Source organism: Callithrix jacchus, chromosome 7 (genome assembly GCF_049354715.1).
Source record: "Callithrix jacchus isolate 240 chromosome 7, calJac240_pri, whole genome shotgun sequence".
NCBI classification, from domain to species: domain Eukaryota; kingdom Metazoa; phylum Chordata; class Mammalia; order Primates; family Cebidae; genus Callithrix; species Callithrix jacchus.
This window is the reverse complement of record NC_133508.1, coordinates 34,947,179-34,968,087: the sequence shown is the minus strand read 5'-3', so window position 1 is coordinate 34,968,087 and position 20,909 is coordinate 34,947,179. Positions and strand designations below refer to the sequence as shown.

The 20,909-nt window shown below is 41.9% G+C and overlaps 1 protein-coding gene across 6 annotated transcripts in view; it reads right to left on the bottom strand.

Moving 5' to 3' along the window:
• Positions 1–20,909, bottom strand: part of CCNY (cyclin Y) — a 208,919-nt gene that overhangs the window by 176,995 nt on the left and 11,015 nt on the right. The window contains exon 1 of one of the 6 annotated variants that reach the window (XM_078329889.1): positions 1–20,909. This exon is cut by the window's left edge and continues 25,771 nt beyond it. The exons of the other annotated variants lie outside the window; for them this stretch is intronic. The gene's annotated coding sequence lies outside the window, so the exon portion shown is untranslated. 6 annotated transcript variants of the gene reach the window in all.

The window sequence follows — 20,909 nt, the reverse complement described above, 5'->3', positions numbered from 1 at the left end:
ATTTAAAATAAGCACCTATCTTCAAGGCCAGCCTGGAACTCGGCTTAATCCAGGTCAGCCCAGCCCCACGAAAAATACACCACTGTGCTCAGACGGGGCTGTCACTATCCAAAAGGGCAGCAGCGCTGCCACACAGGTAGGAAACACAAGGGCCCCTCCCTCTTCTGTACTTGGTTTAGGGAGAGCTGAAAGGCCCCAGACCTACTATCCCAGGGACAGAGTTTCTCTACTAAGTCGCACAAAAGGCAGCATGAAGCAGAACTACAGGCAGAGGGAGTGCTGGTGGGACCTCCCAGGAGCCCTGCCTGATAGGCCTCAACCCCACCCATGCAGGCCTCTTCTGGACCACCCCCAGCCCCTGCCAACTGAAGAAAGCCAAATATCAAATACACCACATTCAAGGACATTTGATTTTTGCCCTGAACAGAGCAGAAAGAACAGACAGACGAGTATGAGATGCTGCCTTAAAGCAGCCTTTGTGTGAACACACAACCCCTCAAGTGTTTCTCACTCTGATTAATCTGTCACAAACACCAATTTAGAGGGTAAAATGGTACAAACTGGTGGGGGAGGGTGCTTGGCAGCAGGGGGCACTTCTGGAGTGTGCATTAAACAAACCACCACTACAAAACCCTAAATATATCCCTACCCTTTGACTTGGCTATTTGAGTCCTAGGGATTTCCTAAGTCATAAAACAAAGATATCTTCCTGAATTTGTAGGTAACATAAAAACTTTGAAAAAGGATAAATAGGAGATAAGTAAATGATTGCACATCAATAAAATAGAATACTACCAATCATTAAAAACGAGACAGAAGCGTTTACAGACATGAAAAAATTTATGTAAAAGAAAAGCAGGTTTTAAAGTGGTACCCAAAGAGTACCTCTCACAAAAGGCGACCCAAAAGCAAGGAGTCAACACAGTAACATCATTTCCACACCAATCAATTAAAACGCTTATGAAGGGAATTTCATATGAGAACAACAGACAACTTAGTTATGCTATAAATGTCTGTGTCCATTCTCTCCTTTCACACTTAAACTGGCATTCCAGGTAGACCATTCAAGGAATTAGCAATGGCAGCCCTCAATCTGTGCTGCCTAATACAGAGCCTCTAGCCACATGTGGCAATCTAAATTTATTCTTTAAAATTAAATAAGATTTAAAATTCAGTTGTTCAGTCACACTAGCTATGTTTCAAGTGCCCGACAGCCACATGCGGCCAGTGACTGCTATATTGGACGGTGCAAACATACATTTCAATCAGCACAGAAAGCTCTAATAACAGAGCTGCCCTAGAACAAGAAGAGTGGGTTCAAAGAGGGTAAAATGGGGTGGAACTAGTGAAGACTGGAAATGCAGCCCAATGTCCAGGTGAATGTCCACACTTAGCTAGAGCATGGGCCTAGGGAAAGCAACTGCTGAAAAACCTTGAAGTCTTCCATCTCTCTGTTAATATAGATGGCACTAATCACTTATAACAAACATAAATGAAGTACACAAATAAGTCATATCCTTTAAAGTTGAAATCCACAAATATTAGACTTAGTCCAATGATGCAGGAACCACACAAAGATCTGTGCTATTCTCTGGAAATAAATTCAGAGCCAGTTCACGTATTTTTTAAAAAACTCATTTCTTAAATTTAGATTCAACTCAGTATTAAAAATTCTGATCGCTCAACTTACCCATGAAGACCCAAATCACATGCTGGTGTTTCCAAAATAAAAGAATCTAATTTATTCTCAAAAGGCAAATGATTGCTGCCATCTCATCAAGAAAACAAATGTGTAACAAGTTAAAATGAAATTCTGTGATATTTTTAAAAAGCCAATCACCTCATTTAGAAGCACATACTGCATGCATATATGCAAATTGGTATCTGTCGTGTATTTATGCACATAGAGACGCATAACACAGAAAAGGAAGTCTGCATTTACTAAACAAACTCTAACAGCATCTTCAGACTCATAGATACAGCATCAACTCCCAACTTTTCAGGTCAACGAAAATGAACAAGGATTTCAACCATCCAAATAGAAGAGAATCTGTCCATTCTCTACAACACACAAATCACTTCTCTCTGGTTTTGCAATACATTAATAACTTTGTAGCTGTTGAGTTAGGCTAATCATTTTTTAGCTTATTTTGAAATAATTTTCAGATAACAGAACTGTAGCAATAGTTCAGTTCCCCCATACCCTTTACCCAGCTTTCTATAAGGTTAATATCTTACAGAGCCGTAGTATAATTTTCTAAACTAAAAAATTAACATTGGTACATTATCAACTAAAGATTTTATTTATATTTCTAACCATTTTCTTTTCACCTAATGTACTAAACTGGCAGTTTTTAAGCATACAAAGACTAAATAGAGGTAAAAGAGAAGTGACAATCTCAAAATCCAGCAAAGTTAATCAAAAACATCCCAATTTGCACTAGTTAATCCAATAGCAGGTAATCTTGACAATACATGCAAATAAAGGAGAACTTTAGCTCTGTTTTATTTTTCTGCAATTTTTCATTTTTGATATTCTACAGAGATGAGCTCGGTTGTGGAGACCCCTACCCACGCGGTGCTGAAGGAATTAAGAATCAGACACAAAGACAGAGTGCAAAGTGGGACTATCAGGGAACTAGCAGCCTTCCGAGCTGAGAGCCTCAGGGGCTGATACCCTCCAAGCTGAGAGCCTCACTGTGACCCACGCAGTTCCTCTATCTGAACAGGTGATTATTATTAACAAACAGGCATTCTGTGTTTTCTCATAGAGCCAAGATAAACTAGGCAGACAGCTGATGCCTGCTTACCACTGATCAAACACAAACTAGCAAGCATTCTCCGGGAGGGAGCCATGGGGGAAGGATCATATATCCCATGTTTAAACAATTAGTTTAACCCGTGTATGATATACATATATTGTTTACTACTTTAGAATGCCCCAAGCAGTTTTCTGCTTGGGGGTCGGCTTGGTTTTCCTTGCCATCGTTCTCAGCAAACAATATAATTTATCATACACGTTAGGAATTATCCCACGATATTCAACATTTTTTTCAATTAGTAATAGGAAGCGCAGAAATAAATGTTTCCTCATTTTGAACTTGGAAAACAAAGAAGAAATGAATGTAGGTATTGGCTTCAAGATACTTAACACTGTAGTAAAAACAGCTTAGATTTTGGTTACTTAGATTTTAGTTGCTTAGATTTTTGGTTACTAGGTTTTTTTCTTTTTTTAAAAACTCATACATAAGAATATTTCGTTTGCATGTCTGTGAGGACATTTCCATATTTCTAAAAGTCAATTTCTTGAGACAAATGAAATTTTTGATACTTATTGAGAAGGCAGGAACTTAAAAACTAATGAATGTTATTTTTTGGGTATATGTGGGTAACTTTTACTCACATACGCCCGAAAAGTTTTTTAAAAATCACTTTTTCAAAGACACAAAGCAAGTCTTTATGTCACAAGGACAAATTAAATATAAATACATCTTCTCTAGCTGAGTATCAAATTTATGTTACTCTTGCTTTCTCTCAAAGTCCTCCAGTGAAGATAACCAATGTCCTACAGAAAAGATAGCCTATCTCATTTACACTCCATAAACATCGCCAGCACAGTAAACATTACCAGATTAAATTTGGACAGAACTGGCTGTTAAGTACCTAGCCCAGTGACAGAAATCTTTCACCTGCACTTGGAATTTTCCACCTTCCAAAGTTCTAAGTCCAAATTCCAACACAATGCAAATACATTTATTTAAGCCTACTGATAGTTAAACATGCCCTAATTGGCTCGTTTCAAAAGCATATATATGGTGAGCCTGGACTTAAACCAGCACCAGGAATATGGACAATAGGAAATTTCCACATTGCGAGAAGGGCTCAATTATCACTCAGAACCATTCCCCAATTGGATTTATACAGCTTTTGCTTTGGTGAAGACCTCAGTTTGTAAAACATGGTTTTTAAAATTGCAATAATTATAATAATGAGCTATTAGGCTAATCCATAAATAACAAACTTCTGAGAAAACACTAAAGGAGTAGCTGGAAAAAATGAAGTATAAAAACACACAATTCACAGAAGTGAACTGTGTAATAAATACATTAATGACATTCCTATTGACGCTGGCTTTCACAGAAGGCTTCAAAACTCTTTCGAAATAACTATGTTATCTCTTAATATTTTACACTGCTATGAACATGCTCAAAGAGCATCCTATTTTTATTTCACCATAACACTATTTTTAAATTAAACACATAACATTATTTTAAACTAATTTAAAAACATACATCTGAAGGTCAGCAGTCCTTCAATGTATCTAATTACAGGTGGGACAAACAGCATATAAAATTCAGTTAACTTTCTGTTATTGGCGTTAATGTATACCAATGCTACCTTGAAAAACCTAAGAATAACCAAAAAGCAGCTTTTGTTAAATCTATACATTTGAATTCCAGTCCTGCATGCTCCTTCCATGGTTTAGATGGATGGTGAATAGGAGTGAAAGGGCTAAATGACCAGAAGTTGCATGAGAAATGAGACCTAAAGATCCCAAACCACCAAGAACTGCTGTAAATACACATTCTAATCAAGTAAACTGACTAGAAATCCAGATTCTTCCATCATCTCTTTGACATCACTTTGGAGATCAGAACACTCAGATCTTTTTGCATTACTGGGATGAGAAAATTATATTCTCAACAGTAATATATTAAAGTTTGTAAACACCAATATCCCTTACATTGAACAAGACTGTGTAAAACTGTTCAAACCCAAAATTCTTAACTTACCCCTCCTCAGAGCCAATCTTCCTCTTCTCTTCACCAATATCCATACACTAGAAAGCATGTTTATTCAGTCACCCTGCCTCCAAAGACTCAGTGTCAACTCTGAATCCTCCCTCTCTGCACCTTCAGGCACAAAATTATATTCCTGGTTCACTCATTCTTTCAACAATGATTTAATAGCTACTCGGTGCCAGGTAGGCAGGGAATACGAAGAGCTTTAAAAGTTTTTCCTCTGACTGACAGTGTCAGCATGTTCAAAACCATCTCGGGGAGGTAGTGGGGTGGGGGTGACAGCACCAGACCTTGCTTCTACAACTCCCGTTCCAATTCAATACGCCATACACAGAACCAACACAGCTCATCTCACGGACTCAAGTGTGTTCCCACTCCCATTTAGTTCCCACATCTCCAACATATTAATATTCCAGGGCCACTCTGATCATGTGAGCCTACCACTGCAAAATCCGGTAACCCCCAGCTTGGCATTCAGGTCCCTACACAACGTAGACCCCTTAGGCTGCAAGTGGCTCAAGCCTCGACTGGACTAGCCTTTCTGTCTTCTCTGAGTAAATTCATTTTCCATGACCCAAATAAATCCTGTCCTTTTTCACCTCCAGGCCTTTCCCACTGCCAGAAATGTTCTTCTATTTCAAGAACCACACAACCAAAAAACCCAATCCCCAATCTCTCTCTCCATGAAACTGTCCCAGATCACCCAGGCCAAAATCGCCTCTTCCACCTTGTACATTTCATTGCATACTCTTTTTTATTTGATTTCAGCAGTACTTCTGTAAAACTAACACAGTATGTATCATATGCTGCCTTAAATGATAATGCATATACAGAATGAGTGTCCCTTGTCCAAAGTGCTTGGTACCAGAAGTGTTTTGGATTTCAAATTTTCTTGAATTTAGGAAGATTTGTTCAGACACACACTTGAGAATGGGGCCCCAGTATAAACACAAAATTCATTTATGTTTCACATACACCTTATATAATTATTGTATAAAATTACTTTCATGTAAGTATGAAAGCAAAAGTGTCAGGTGTGGAATTTTCCACTCGTGGCATCATGTTGGCATTCAAAAGGTTTCAGATTTTGGGTGCTGGGGTGTTTGTGTGTTGGGGGCAAATATTTTTAAAAACTTTCAGATTTTGGAGTATTTCTGATTTCAGATTTTCAGATCAGGGATGCTCAACCCATACTCCTCATTTTCACAACTACAATTTAGCAACCCACAAATCAGAGGCCATGTCTTATATATCTTTGTAATATCTACATAATATAATATGGTTCTCAGTAGATGCTTAATATTTTCTTTTTTTTTCTTTGACACAGAGTCTCGCACTGTCGCCCAGGCTGTAGTACAGTGGCTCGATCTCGGCTCACTGCCATCTCTGCCTCCTAGGTTCGAGCAATTCTCCCACCCTCAGCCTCCCGAGTAGTTGGGACAACAGGCCCTAATATATAGGCGTGAGCCACCAAGCCAAGCCAATGCTTAACATTTTCTTAGAGCTGGGCGCGGTGGCTCAAGCCTGTAATCCCAGCACTTTGGGAGGCCGAGACGGGAGGATCATGAGGTCAAGAGATCGAGACCATCCTGGTCAACGTGGTGAAACCCCGTCTCTACTAAAAATATAAAAAATTAGCTGGGCATGGTGGCGCGTACCTGTAATCCCAGCTACTCAGGAGGCTGAGTCAGGAGAATTGACTGAACCCAGGAGGCGGAGGTTGCGGTAGCTGAGATCGCGCCATTGCCTGGGTAACAAGAGCGAAACTCCGTCTCAAAAAATATATATATTTTCTTAGAGATTTAGTTACGACAGTGAGCAAGAATGCCAATTCTCAGACCCATATTAAAAGTTACTCATGTACACCCAAAAAATAACATTCAGTAGTTTTAAATTCCTGCCTTCTCAGTAAGTATCAAAAGTTTCATTTGTCTCAAAAAAATGACTTTTAGAAATAAGGAAATGCCCCCACAGACATGCAACAAAATATTCTTTTTTTTTGAGACGGAGTTTCGCTCTTGTTACCCAGGCTGGAGTGCAATGGCGCGATCTCGACTCACCACAACTTCCGCCTCCTGGGTTCAGGCAATTCTGCCTCAGCCTCCTGAGTAGCTGGGATTACAGGCACGCGCCACCATGCCCAGCTAATCTTTTGTATTTTTAGTAGAGACGGGATTTCACCATGTTGACCAGGTTGGTCTCGATCTCTCGACCTCGTGATCCACCTGCCTCGGCCTCCCAAAGTGCTGGGATTACAGGCTTGAGCCACTGTGCCCGGCCAAAATATTCTTATATATGGGTTAAAAAAAATTAAAAGAAAAAATAAACAAAATCTAAATCTAACCACTCAATTAATGCTAGTATACTTAGTACTGTCATGATTAAATAAATTGTGGAATTGATGTACCTTTTAAGTATTACCTGTGGTAACTAACAATCATGTTTTAGAAGATTGTTTAGGGGCAATACTTGCATAATAAGACAAAAAAAATTATAAAGTCATATTTACAGCATGGTCCCAATTGTGAAAGAAATATACATCCACATGTATATATGTAAATACAGATAACATATCTGAGAGAAAATGAAACAGTAAGTAAATGGATGAATAAATACCTGCATTTTGGTAAATTCTCACCACAGAAGCTTGATTAATGTATCTGACCCAGAGACATATTAATATATTGCCAAATTTTCTTTAAGTTATAAACTGTATATAATCATATACAGATAAACCATTAGAGTATTATTTATGTTCATTTAACATTACAATACTAATGTAAAATTTTAAAAACAAGCATTACTCTGTGTGGTAGGATTACAGGTTATTTTTTCTATATACTTTTTGAAATTTTCTACAATGAACATATTGCTTCTATAATATGTTCATTGTAGGAAATGAACTTTTTATGATCAAGGACGGAAATAATAAATACTGCTTTTAAATAATAAAATTTAGGCTGACTGCAGTGGCTCACACCTGTAATCCCAGCACTTTGGGAGGCCAAGGCAGGAAGAGTGCTGGAGCCCAGGAGCTCAAGACCAGCCTGAGCAGCATGGCAAGACCCCATAGCTACAAAAAAAAAAAACAGAAAAAATTAGTTGGGCATGGTGATGCACTGTGGTCCCAGCTACTCAAGAGGCTGAGACAGGAGGATCGCTTGAGCCCAGGAGATTAAGGCTGCAGTGAGCCATAATTACACCACTACACTCCAGCTTGGGTGACAGAGTGAGACCCTATTTAAAAAACAAAGAAGAGGAGAAGGAAAGGGGGAAGCGGAGAGGGGAAGGTGAGAGGGGAGGGGGGAGGGGAGGCGGAGGGAAAGGGGAAGAGGAAGGAAAGAGAAGGAAGATTTAATTTTAAAATTCCAATCATCCATTTGGCCTCATAAGGCCCATTAACATGGTAATCCAGCCATTAACATTAAGTAAGAATACAAAATCACCAAAAACTAAGATCTCAAAACACAAGGTCCTTCCAGCAATTCCACTTCTGAGTACATACCCAAAAGAATTGAAAGCAAGAACTCAAATGTTTCAATACTCTTGCTCCTAGCAGCATTATTCACAATCGCCAAAAGGCAGAAGCAACCCAACTGTCTTTCAACAGATGAACGGGTAAATAAAATGTGACATATTCATACACTAACCATTATTCAGCCTGAAAAAGGGAGGAAATTTTCATACATGCAAAACATGGATATACTTTGAGGACAACATTACCTTAATTGAAATAAGCCAGTCACAAGAAGGCAAATATTGTATGAGTCCACTTATATGAGGTCCAAATTCAGGCACCAAAAGAATAGTGGGCACCAGGATCTTGGGGGGGAATGAGGAAGCAACGACTTAGGGTTTTTAATAACTTAGCACGGAGTTTCAGTTTGGGAAGAAGAAGTTCTGGAGATGGATGGTGGTGATGGTTGCACAGCAGTGTGAATGTGCCTAATGCCACTGAGCTGTACACTTAGAAATGGCTAAAATGGGTGTGGTGGCTCACACCTGTAATCCCTGCACTTTAGGAGGCCAAGGCAGGCAGACAGCTTCAGCTCAGAAGTTTAGGATAAGCCTGGGTAACACAGCAAAACCCTGTCTCTACAAAAAGTAAAATCATAAAAAAGAAAAAAAGAAATAGCTAAAATGGTAAATTTGACGTGTACATTATACCACAAATTTGTTTTTGTTTTTTGATTTTTTTGAGATGGAGTCGCTCTGTCACCCAGGCTGGAGAACAGTGGTATGATCTAGGCTTACTGCAACCTCCGCCTCCTGAGTTCAAGAAATTCTCCTGCCTCAGCCTCCTGAGTAGCTGAGATTACAGGTGAGTGCCACCACTCCCAGCTAAAATTTGTATTTTCAATGGAGACGGGGTTTCACCACGTTGGTCAGGCTGGTCTCAAACTCCTGGCCTCATGATCTGCCCACTTCGGCCTCCAAAAGCTCTGGGATTACAGGTGTGAACCACCGCACCCAGCCCACAAACTTGTTTTTTAAATAAATAAACAAAAAGCACAGCCATCTACAAACAATGAGGCAATATCTGCCGTAGTCCAGTGGCTCTAAGTATGTACAGGGAGAGCCTGACCCAGGATTCTCAAACCAATGCCAGCCATGTTCACATGTCAGATACAAAGAGAAAGCAGACAGGAAACAGGCCCCAAGAACAGCCTGATTGACACCTGTCAACAGAGGGGACAGGACAGGGGGAGGCAAAACAGCTGGGGAGTAGCACTGAGAGGTGCTGTGATTACCTGTATGTGGAGACATCAGTCACACTATAAGTCCAAAGAAGTACAGGGGAACAGCTCTGCCACAGTTCCCTGGCAGCCCCACACTTACCTAATAAGCCTCGTAGGCAAAGCCTGAAGCACAGCTGCTTTGTCTGTCTGGGAAGAATACCTTATGACCCTCCGGAAACACAAGAAGCAGGGGGATGCTATGTCAGTGCCCACTCACCTCCCTAATTCCCTGGTGGCTGTTGGGAGACAGGTCCTCATTGCCTCCTGGGCTCTGGTGAAGCATGGGGCTTTCTGGGCATCCCTCCATCTGGCCTCGAATAAGGGTCCAGAACATAAGCCCATTTATCCACCATCTGGATCTAGCTCCGCAGCAGCCGGAATCCCTTGACTCACAGTCAACAGCCTTCTGTCAATGTCGTTCTTGGAGTGCTGGACAAGGACTGCAGGGAGCTGCTATCTTTGCCTCCTTCTTCTTTTCTCTGTCTGTATAAGTAACTAACCACCTAAATCTACAAGTGGCCTGTTGTATCTTTACAGGTCAGGTCTTCTTAGCCCTTGACTTGTCTCCTGTGAGCTCGACAAGAAGTGATCACAAATGGCACAGAGTTTTCAAGACTAACTACTGCTACAAATTAAATGGTAATCTTTACCCATAAGCAGGATAAAGAAGACTGTTGATTGTGAAAATTAACTTTTCAAATTCCTTTGTTCCTATGTGCAGTACAGTCTTGTCTTTCTCCACTGAATCCTGCCATCCCTGAGAGCAGAGACATGCTCTCTTCTGCTCTCTTTTGTGATTCTCTCCAGCTGCAGGTAGAATGCTTTATAAACTGGCAGCATTCAATAAATACTGTGAACCATCTCACATAACACTATTCTGACCCTGAGCTACAGACAAGCTGATACTCTTTGATTTCACAGAAAAAGCAAGAAAAATCATGTGAGTTTAAAAATAAATAAACAAACAAATGAGACTTACTTAAGGTCACATTTTTGGGTATAATGACTGACTACAGATGTTTCCGTGATGTTCTGTAAAGGGAAGTATTACATCCATTCTTCTTGCTAGGGCGGGGGGGGGGGGGGGGAGGCAAAAAAGTGCTCTTTTTCCAAACAAAGAGAAAAATGATTTCTTAAAAGCAAATATCCTGCCAGAAATTAAGGAAGCACTCAAGTAATGATGAGGACACAGCAAAAGAACACAGCTTGAAGAGAAACCAGTTTGAAGAGGCTTCCATCAGTCAAATTTTGGACAACTAAAGTAACAAAAATAATAAAATAATAGATTAAAACTCCCTGAATAAGAATCCATGACCCATACTGATCAATATATAAATGATGAGAAGGGAGAGCTTTTCCTTACAAGAGAATGCCTGCTGATAGATACAGAAGGACCTAAAAAACCATCCATGAATATTAAAACTTGTAAGTGGAAGTTTGATAAGAAATTGAATATTTACAAAGTCTCAATCTCCCTGCAAGTTACGTATTAATTACAAAGAGAATAGCAGCAATAGCACACTGAAGAAACCTAGAACATACCACACATTCACAAAGTGATCAAAGTTCACATCCCCAATGCTGGGATAAACAGACATGTGCCTCCTGACCAAAGCACTGCTTCTGCGAAAAATGCATCATCTGAATCTAACCCAGAGGAAACATCAGACAAAGTCAAATTGAGGGATATTTTACAAGCTAACTGATCAGTGCTTTTTAAAAATGCCAAGATCTAGAAACACACACACAAAAAATGTTTGCTATGTGTTAAATGAATGCAGCACTTCTATTCATTTGAGTATTTCCTGAGAACTACTATGTTCTAAGTACTGTGTTAGGTAATGAGGACATTGTGGTGGGCAAGACAAGTTCAAATCCTCATGGAGTTTCTATTCTGGGAGTGGGGGAAACACAAGCAATAGGCAAATAAGATAATCTCAGACCGTGGTAAACATTACCTCATACAGGTAAAAGTGACTAAGCATGATGGGGCTGGGGCTGGGGCAGGGGCAGGGGCAGGGGTTGCTCTCTCTGAATTGTGTTCTTAGGAAAACCCCTGCAGAGGTGATGCGGGATGCCTAAAAGCCAGCCAGGTGACAAGATTGGGAAGAGCATGCAGGGCAGAAGGAAGAACATGTACACAGACACTGAGATAGACAAAGTGAGAAGCTTGAAAAACACCAGGAGGCCCTTGTGGCTGGAGTCACCACCAGAAAGGAGGTTTACATGGCAGGGAGGGGACAGTCACCAATGACTGTGAGCCACAGCAAGGAGTGTGTATTTTACTCTAACCACAACAGAAGCCACTCAGGGGTTGTAAGCAGGGCAGTGGCATGATCAACTCCACATCTGTTAAGAAGAGAGAGAGAGATTATAAGAAAGAATAGTTTTAGGAGAATGGATCACAGGAAACTATAGTAAGACACTAGAAAAACTTGCTGCATCTTCCCAGCAATGGCTGCAACTACAAAGCCCAGTCTTTTTTCCCTATCAGGTTCTCACTGAAAACGGCAGCACTATTGCCAAACCTAAACCCACAACAGCAGAGTATGAGTAAAACATGAAGCGGTTAAGGAGTGGGCGCAGATTTTTCCGAAGTAGCACCACCCAGCAAATGGTGCTAGGCTCTGTGGACCCTCCCCATCTGACACATGCTTCCCGCTGCCACATCCACCTCCCCAAACAGGTGCTACACCACCAGCTTCCCCCATGCAAGTCACAAGGAGTGGGGGGCTGGGACAGAGCTGTTTACCATGTGGTAATTCCCAAAACCACTACACCAGCCTCAACTTTTAAAATTGGGTTTTGGCCAACAAAGCAACATCTTAAGGTGTACAAACATAAGTATTTACCACACACTAGCACACTTTAATTGCTGCTACTCCTGAACTGCTCAAATCCAACTCCAAGAACAAAAATGAAAACTACCCAACTATGCAACTGGTAGAGTGTCTTTAGGTTTTTATAGGATTCTTCTGACTTATCTACAAAGCAGAAAGAAAAACACCTCCAGAAAAAGCTTTTGGTTTCTATCTCTGTAATACAAGATTTCTTGCAGCTAAGTCAGAGCATGCATCATTTTAAAGTGCTGTGGAAGTGAACAAGCATACAAAAATGAAAATAAAAACCTTTTCTACATCTTTGTAATTTATTGAAATCAACGACTGAAGCCAAACACACTAAATGGACAGTTTTAGAACAAAAATGGTAATTTCATTCCAAGTTATATAAGCTGCTAAAAAAAAATTTAACATAGGAAAGCTGACAGATGTTCACAGCATAAAAATATTTTTAAAAGTGGATAAACCTGGAATTTATAAGGGGCAACTAAAGAGAGAGAGAGAGAAATAGTACTTATGATAATCAGTAAGTTTTCCAGGTTAATACTAGTCTCAGAGACATTTTTTAAATAATTAATATAAAAAAACCTTGCTTTTCCACTAAGGTTAATTTTTTTTCGGCGGGGGGAAAGAGGGGACTCACTGTTGCCCAGGCTGGGTACAAAGTCATGATCTCAGCTCAGTGCAACCCTCACCTACCAGGTTCAAGCGATTCTCCTGCCTCAGCCTCCTGAGTAGCTGGGACTACAAGTATATGCTACAATGCCCAGCTAATTTTTGTATTTTTGGTAGATATAGGGTTTCACCACCTTGGCCAGGCTGGTCTTGAACTCCTGACCTCAGGTGATCCACCCACCTCTGCCTCCCAAAGTGCTGGGATTACAGGAGTGACACCACACCTGGCAGGTTCCTCTTTCTAAAAGTGTTTCCTAATTTAGCCCTAACTTTACTTTTACCCAAATTAATTCATTTTAGCTCTACTATACTTGGGAATCCCTGAGGAAAATATCAAATATGGAGTTTTAAAATACGTATTTGAGAAAATTATTTCCAAATACTCTTCTCTGAAATACGCTGTCCTAACCATTCACTAACCCCTCCAACTTCATCCCCCTCATCCATCCCCACAACATACAGGAGAGTAAGGCTCCTACAGTCATGTTCGTACCCGCAACCTAAACCTTGACCCTGCCACTGCTCACTGGACACTTTCACAGGGGGAGCCATCCCACTGGCAGGGCAAGGTAAACTCAATCCTCTCTCCTGGGATGCAGAGATTCTTCCCCTTAGTCTTTCGCGGTCATAGAACAACTGGGTGGCCATTTTCCACCATGTGTAGACAAGAAAAATAGCTATTTTTTTTTCAAGAATAAAGATTAAAAGAAAAGGAAATTCGAGACACGAGAAACCTAAGACTGACTGGGAAGGATAAGAGAATTTACTATTAAGATACTAAGAAGAAAGCAGCCTCAGTTCCTACAGACCGCCCACGTTCCAAGTCCAGTTCTTCATGAGACTCAGTTATGCTCTTCATCCTTGGTCTCCATGAAAAATCCTCATATCCTACAGTTACTCTCTCTCCCACTCCCTATCTGTTTTGCTGAAGTCAGTTTTAGTGCACTCCCGTTAAACACCCAACAGAATCTCAACCAGTGTTTGTTGTGGGCAGCCTCCAAGATGGCCCCTAATGTATCTCCTGGTATTCACACCCTTGTATTAATATAATGCTATCCCTTTGACTTAATGACTTGATTCTATCAAATAGCAATGATGGAATGTCACTTCTAAGCTCAGGTTATAAAGACTATGGCTTCCAGCCAGGTGCAGTGGTTCATGCCTGTAATCCCAGCACTTTGGGAGTCCGAGGCAGGCAAATCACTTGAGGTCAGGAGTTCAATACCAGCCTGGCTGGCCAACATGCAAAATCCCATCTCAACCAAAAATACAAAAATTAGCCGGGTGTGGTGGTGGGTGCCTGTAATCCCAGCTACTCAGGAGGCTGAGGCAGGAGAATCTCTTGAACCCAGAAGATGGATGCTGCAGTGAGCTGAGATCCCACCACTGCACTCCAGCCTGGGCAACAGAGTGAGACTCCATTTCAAAGCAAACAACAAACAAAAGACTATGATGGCTTCCATCCTGTGGGTCTCGCTTGCTCTCTCTCAGATCACTTGGTCCAGGGGAAGCCAGGTGCCCTATGGAGAAGCCAATGTGGCAGGAAACTGTTGTATACAGCCAACAGTCAGCGAGCACCTGATGTCTACATTGGCCATGTAAGTGAGCCTGGAGGCAGTTCTAGTAGAGCCTTGAGATGACTTCAGCCCCACCTGACAGCTTGACTGTGATACCATAAGATACCCTAAGGCAGACGCTCTCAGCTAAGCTCAAAAAGTCCTGACTCACAAAAACTGAAAGATAATAAATGTTGTTGTTTTAAAGTTAGTAAATGTTGGGGTAATTACAGCTCAACAACTAATACAATTCCCTAAAATGTAATTCTTACTCAGAACAATGTCATGTTAAAAAAAGAAAAACATTAAGATGGGTCAATTTCTTCTTGGGAAAGTTTTACCTTGCTGTAAGAACTGATTTGAAAGAGATAGAGCGTGTTGCAGTGGAAGGGTCTGGCCCCACTATCAGACTGAGACCTGCCATGGACCAGCTGTGGAGGACCGAGGAACAGCTCCTCTTGGCAGCTCAACTGTCCTATCTGTAAAATGAGGATCTCTACAGTATGAGGTTCTTGAGGTCCTTGATGCTCCAAACAGCCTGTGATTCTGTGAAGGTATCTTCTCATAATCAACAAAAATAGCTTATTCCTTTTCCAGTTCTAAAGACATCTATTCTGTCTTCTATATTAAAACTCTAAGTGATCATTCTCCAGAATCTAGAGTATATAAAAATATACAAGAAACTCCAGTAAACAACCATCACTGTGAAATCTCTTTTCCAACAAATGTCCTCTTAATGAGCACGATTCATTAAATGTTTGGGGACTAAGCCACCAACAAGTTCAACTAAACTACCTACTGACTTCAAAAGGAACATATGCCCACGACATGCGGTGGCTCATGACTGTAATCCCAGCACTGTGGGAGGCTGAGGCAGGACGATCATTTGAGCCCAGGAGTTCCAGATCAGTCTGAGCAACATGCCAAGACACTGTACGCACAAAAAATTTAAAAATGTGGCCAGGCATGGTGGGGCACACCTGTGGTCCCAGCTATTTGGGAGGCTGAAGTGGAAGGACTGCTGGAGACTGAGAAATCAAGGCTGCAGTGAGCCATGACCCAACCACTGCACTCCAGCCCAGGCCCTATCTCAAAAAAGAAAGAAAAAAGGAACATATGCCCAGTCCAGCCTGGATCTTTCAGAAGCAAATTCCCCTGTGCCTGCCTTGGCCGTACCACCCTCTGCCCCACTGCCCCATCACCCCACCCCCTTCACCAGTCTTGCCCCTCACTAACCAGGCAGAGCCTATTTGCTGACTTTCCCTGACCACATGCTCCACCACCAGGGAATTCTAGTCTCCCTTCTTTCCCCACACTATACTGTAATCCCTTATTTGCAGCCATTTCACCCAACACATCATTATGTCCTTAAGAGCAAGGTCCAAAAATGTTGATCTTTGTATTCCCAGCACCCAGCAGGGAGGCTGGAGCGCAGACCTTGGACTGACCAATCAATGGTTGTTGACCTACTGAAGAACTTAACCTAGAACTCCCACAGGGGGGCATCTAATTCTCACATTTCTAGAAAATGGCCCCTGGCTCAGAGCTACCGTATTTGTGGACCACCTACAATGGCTGTGGATCTAAGCCTAGTCACTGCAGGCACTAGTAGAATTTCTATCAGCCAACTACTTACCTAGTGAACTCCATTTTCTCTCCAATACCTTCTCTGTGGATGAAGAGAACACATTCTACAAACACTTCAAGGAGATGCAGCCACTTGCTACAAATGTTAGCTTAACAGGAAAGGAAAGGAACTCCACTAACTTCTCAGCTTGCTTAGTTCCTTGCAGTACTAGCACTATGTTTATGTAACCTCTACTATATCAAGAATGTCAAACTGAAGAACTGACACCACTCTTGAACTCCGAAAAAAAATTTATAGCTTTACAATCAGTTTTCAGCCATTATCACCCCATACAGTGACCCCGCCATCAGCATTAACACTTCAATGGAATGAAACAAGTGAACTGAAGGCAAACACATATGCCAGACATCTTAAAGTACTTGAAAACTAGGCAGATCACTTACACACTCAGAAGCAAACAAAACAATGTGGCTAACCCAATTTAGAGCTCAATGACTGCTCCCACCACAAAATGGCTAAATTCAACCACCAGACTGTATAATAAATGGCTCCCTACAATATTAGGCTGAAGACATTCAGGAGGAGCACTGGTCTTTGCAAAGAGAATGTGATTTCAGGCTTATTATAAATACTCTCCCTACATATACAACAACCTAATAATTAGCTAATTACCATTTTACTGAAAGAGTTCCTATAAGGGTATCTCATAAGAAGTAATGTTGTTCATCTTGTTTCAATGGTTTTATATACTTAAAATAAAAATTCTTAAAATATTCTGTAAGCAGCCAGGTGCGGTGGTTCATGCCTGTAATCCCAGCACTTTGAGAGGTCGAGGAGGGCAGATCATGAGGTAAGGAGTTTGAGACGAGCCTGGCCAATATGGTAAAACCCTGTCTCTACTAAAAATACAAAAAATTCACTGGCCATGGTGGTGCACACCTGTAGTCCCAGCTACTCAGGAGGCTAAGGCAGAAGAATCGTTTGAACCCAGGAGGCAGAGGTTGTAGTGAGCCAAGATCACACCACTGCACTCCAGCCTGGGCGACAGAGCACAGAGCGAGACTCTGTCTCAAAAAAAAAAAATTGTAGCATAATTTTCCTTGTTTCAGAAATGTATCCCTGCTCTCCACAAACTAAGCACCCACTATGTAAGCAGTATAAAATACATTTTGCCATATTTTTATTTTGTGCAACAAACTTTCTATATGAGTTGCATCTGAAAAACAGCTGACAGAACTAAAGAACATATTTAACTTGGGTTAGGCCTGACTTTCCCTGAGAGGCCTCCTATTTTAGGAAAGTAGGCATATACTGAGCTTGTTTAAACTTCAAAATCACTCTGAAAATGATACTTAAAGTCATTTTAAAGGACCACAGAATACCTAAAGAACACAAAGAAAGTAACCAAGGTTTGGTGGCTTGGCCCAACTTGACCTGAAGAGTTCATCTTCCATGTCACTTCCAGATGCGCCATATGACCAGAAGAGGCTCACTCTCACAACTCCAAATACTCTTTCTGCCTGTGCACACACTGACAGAAGCCCCGACAATCACAGTGCAGAGGGCTTTTTAATCCTGTGGTAATGGCTCAGGCAGTCCCCCTCAAGCTCTGTAACGGCAGTGCTGAAAACCACCTCTTTTGAAAGTGCTTATTTATTAGAATAGCTATTCTCTTATAATGATAACTTCCTTTTTTTTTTTTTTGAGATAGAGTCTTGCTCTGTCACCAGGCGCCAGGCTGGAGTGCAGCAGCGCAATCTTGGCTCACTGCAATTTCCGCCTCCTGGCTTCAAGCAATTCTCCTGCCTCAGCCTCCCCAGTAGCTGGGACTGCAGGTGCATGCCACCACGTCCAGCTAATTTTTTTTGTATTTTTTAGTAGAGACGGGGTTTCACCGTGTTAGCCAGGATGGTTAGATCTCTTGACCTCGTGATCCGCCCACCTCAGCCTCCCAAAGTGCTGGGATTACAGGTGTGAGCCACCGCGCCCGGCCTATAATAATAACTTTCCTAACAAAAGTCATGTGCTATATGGGCAGAGCAAGAGCTGAGTAAATACTTTCAAACCTCAAACGTGGAAAACACCTTCAAGTTCTCAAGAATAACTTCCATTTGTATATTTATAAATATGCTTGCTTCTAAGGAACTGACATTTTTGGTCCAAATATTCTTAGAGACAATGTTTGTCAGGAATACTGTGTCACCACATTCTTTGGAGGTTCCTTCACCAAGACAAGCTGCAAATCAAGACTTGAATTTCTAAACCTCTATTTCAAGAAGCCCATACTGCCATTTCCTCAATCAAGCAGCAGTGCACTTGACTAACGGAAGTGACTCCTGAGATCAAACAATGTAAATGCTCATATCACTATTTTTCCTCAACAGTGCAACAGATATGGAAAAAAAAAGGTTTTTTCTCCCCTTCAGAGTTTTCTACTAAGGATGTCCTTGAATGCCAGACCCCTGAATCAAACGCCTATCCGGTTCACCACCTATGGGGTGGGGCAGGTCGTCATGCTGCAGCTGAGGTTTCAAACAGTCCACAAAGATACAAAACCAATTCAGCACCTGAACCAAGCCATTTTCTACACACTGTCAGAAAATGTAGTCAGATTAGAACTTTACAGACTCTTAACCATCATTCCATTTACATATTCCTCATCACAATAGACTCTCAAGAAAAAGTCCACTCATAAAATATGAAACACACACATACAAAACTAATGTGAAAAATGAGTAAGAAATGAAACTGCTGGATAAAAGAAGAAAAATTTACTACCCTTTCAGTATGATATACAATGATCAAAAGGAAGAAAAATGGCAAAAAAAGGTATAAAGGCAAAAAATTAAGCGAATTATGAATCTGAGGTGAAATTACACAACTTCCAAATGCACACAGAAAGCTATAACCTACAAACCACTGTCAGAACGGTAGGCAATGTCTTTTCTGTCAACCACAACATCAGGAGCACCATCTTAGAACCTAATGTTAGTGTTAGTTCTAAGGGGTTAAAAGGAACAAGGCAGCCTTTTGCAAAGCTGGAGGAGGAGGCATAGGAAGCTCATTCACATCAAAATCTGATGCTAACGGTAACCCTGGAGCTGTGCAACCTCTGGAGTCTGTGAAGTCCTCCCTGAGGCCATGATGTGTGCCAATGACAGAGGCAAAGAAAGCAGAACCACTGCAAGTTAACTCTCCTAAATTTCTCTTTCACCTGGAATCCTAGAGCCTATAGGGCACTGACTTTCAGAGGGAGTAGAGAAGTTGCCCTCAGGGGAGGTTTCATTTGGCCACATCTGGAAATATTTTTTATTGTTATGGGGGGGTACTGTTGCTGCTGCTGGCATGGCATCTGGTGGGCAGAGGTGGGATGTCGCTAAACATCCTGCAATGGACAGGGCTAAACATCCCGCTAATGTCAGCAGTGCTGGGAGGGCGAAACCCTGCTGTAGCTTCCTTATTAACTCCTGCCTTATTGAAGGTGCCCTTGGATTTCACACCAAGAACCAAGACTGCAAATACACATTCACATGTGAATATGATTAATCAAGAAAGAAATCCGCTTATGAAAACGAGCTTGGGGAACAGTAAGAAGTATATTGCCAACTTACACACTGTCCTTCCCTAGTGGGCATCAATATTGGAGTTTAACATCATGTTTCACACCATGTTAAACCAGACAAAGACGGCAGGGAAATGCACTCGTTTGAGGCCTTGACCATCTACCTGCCACTTCCATAGTGAAGACACAGAAGCAGTCTGAGGTCATGGGAGAGCAGGTAGCAAGAAGAGGCTCTGCTGTGTCCACAAGCAGAGCGGAGGCAGCTGGCTTATCCTAGCAGGCTGCTCACACATCTACACCATCCCTTCTCTGACTCACCTGGCTGAGCTCTCCTTCCAAAGATGCCCTTCATTCTTGCCTCTACAGCCATCCCTCAGTGTCTGAGGGGGACTGGTTCCAGGACCCCTGCAGACACCAAAACCCAAGCAGGCATAGGTCCCACAGTCCACCCTGTGGAACCTGATGACATACAAAAAGGTGGCCCAATATTGACATCCGAGAACACAGCGTTTTCAACCTGGTTTAGTTGTAAAAACTTCACATGGAAGTGCACCCTCGCAGTTGAAGCTCATGTGGTTGAAGGGTCACTGGATTCTTGTCACAATGCTGCCTTACAAAATATCCCGGATAGAAGAGCAAGGTTCATATTCAAAAAAAAACCCAACTTAGGTTTCAACAAATGTTCCTCTCAGAATATCAGTTCCATGAAAGGAGGAAACTAGGTCCACATTCAGACCATCCCTGACTGAGAATCACTGCCGTGCTAGTTGTCCAGCCCAAGACATTCTCCAGGGCACAGCACAGAGGGACCTAAACGTCGCCAAGAATAAAAGCACCCACACTACCTCTGGCTGCCCGTTGCTGACCTCTCAGGGCCCTGCTGGGCTTCCACAGCCCTTCTGTCTTGCAGTGTGGTCCTCCCTGACTCCAGGTCCCACCCTGGAAGGGGGCTCCCGCTCATCTCCTCTGCTCACATCTTCCACTTCCAACACCCAGAGCCACCCTGGAAGGGGGCTCCCACTCATCTCCTCTGCTCACATCTTCCACTTCCAACACCCAGAGCAACCCTGGAAGGGGGCTCCCACTCATCTCCTCTGCTCACATCTTCCACTTCCAACACACCAGCAGGCAGCTTCATACTTTGAGT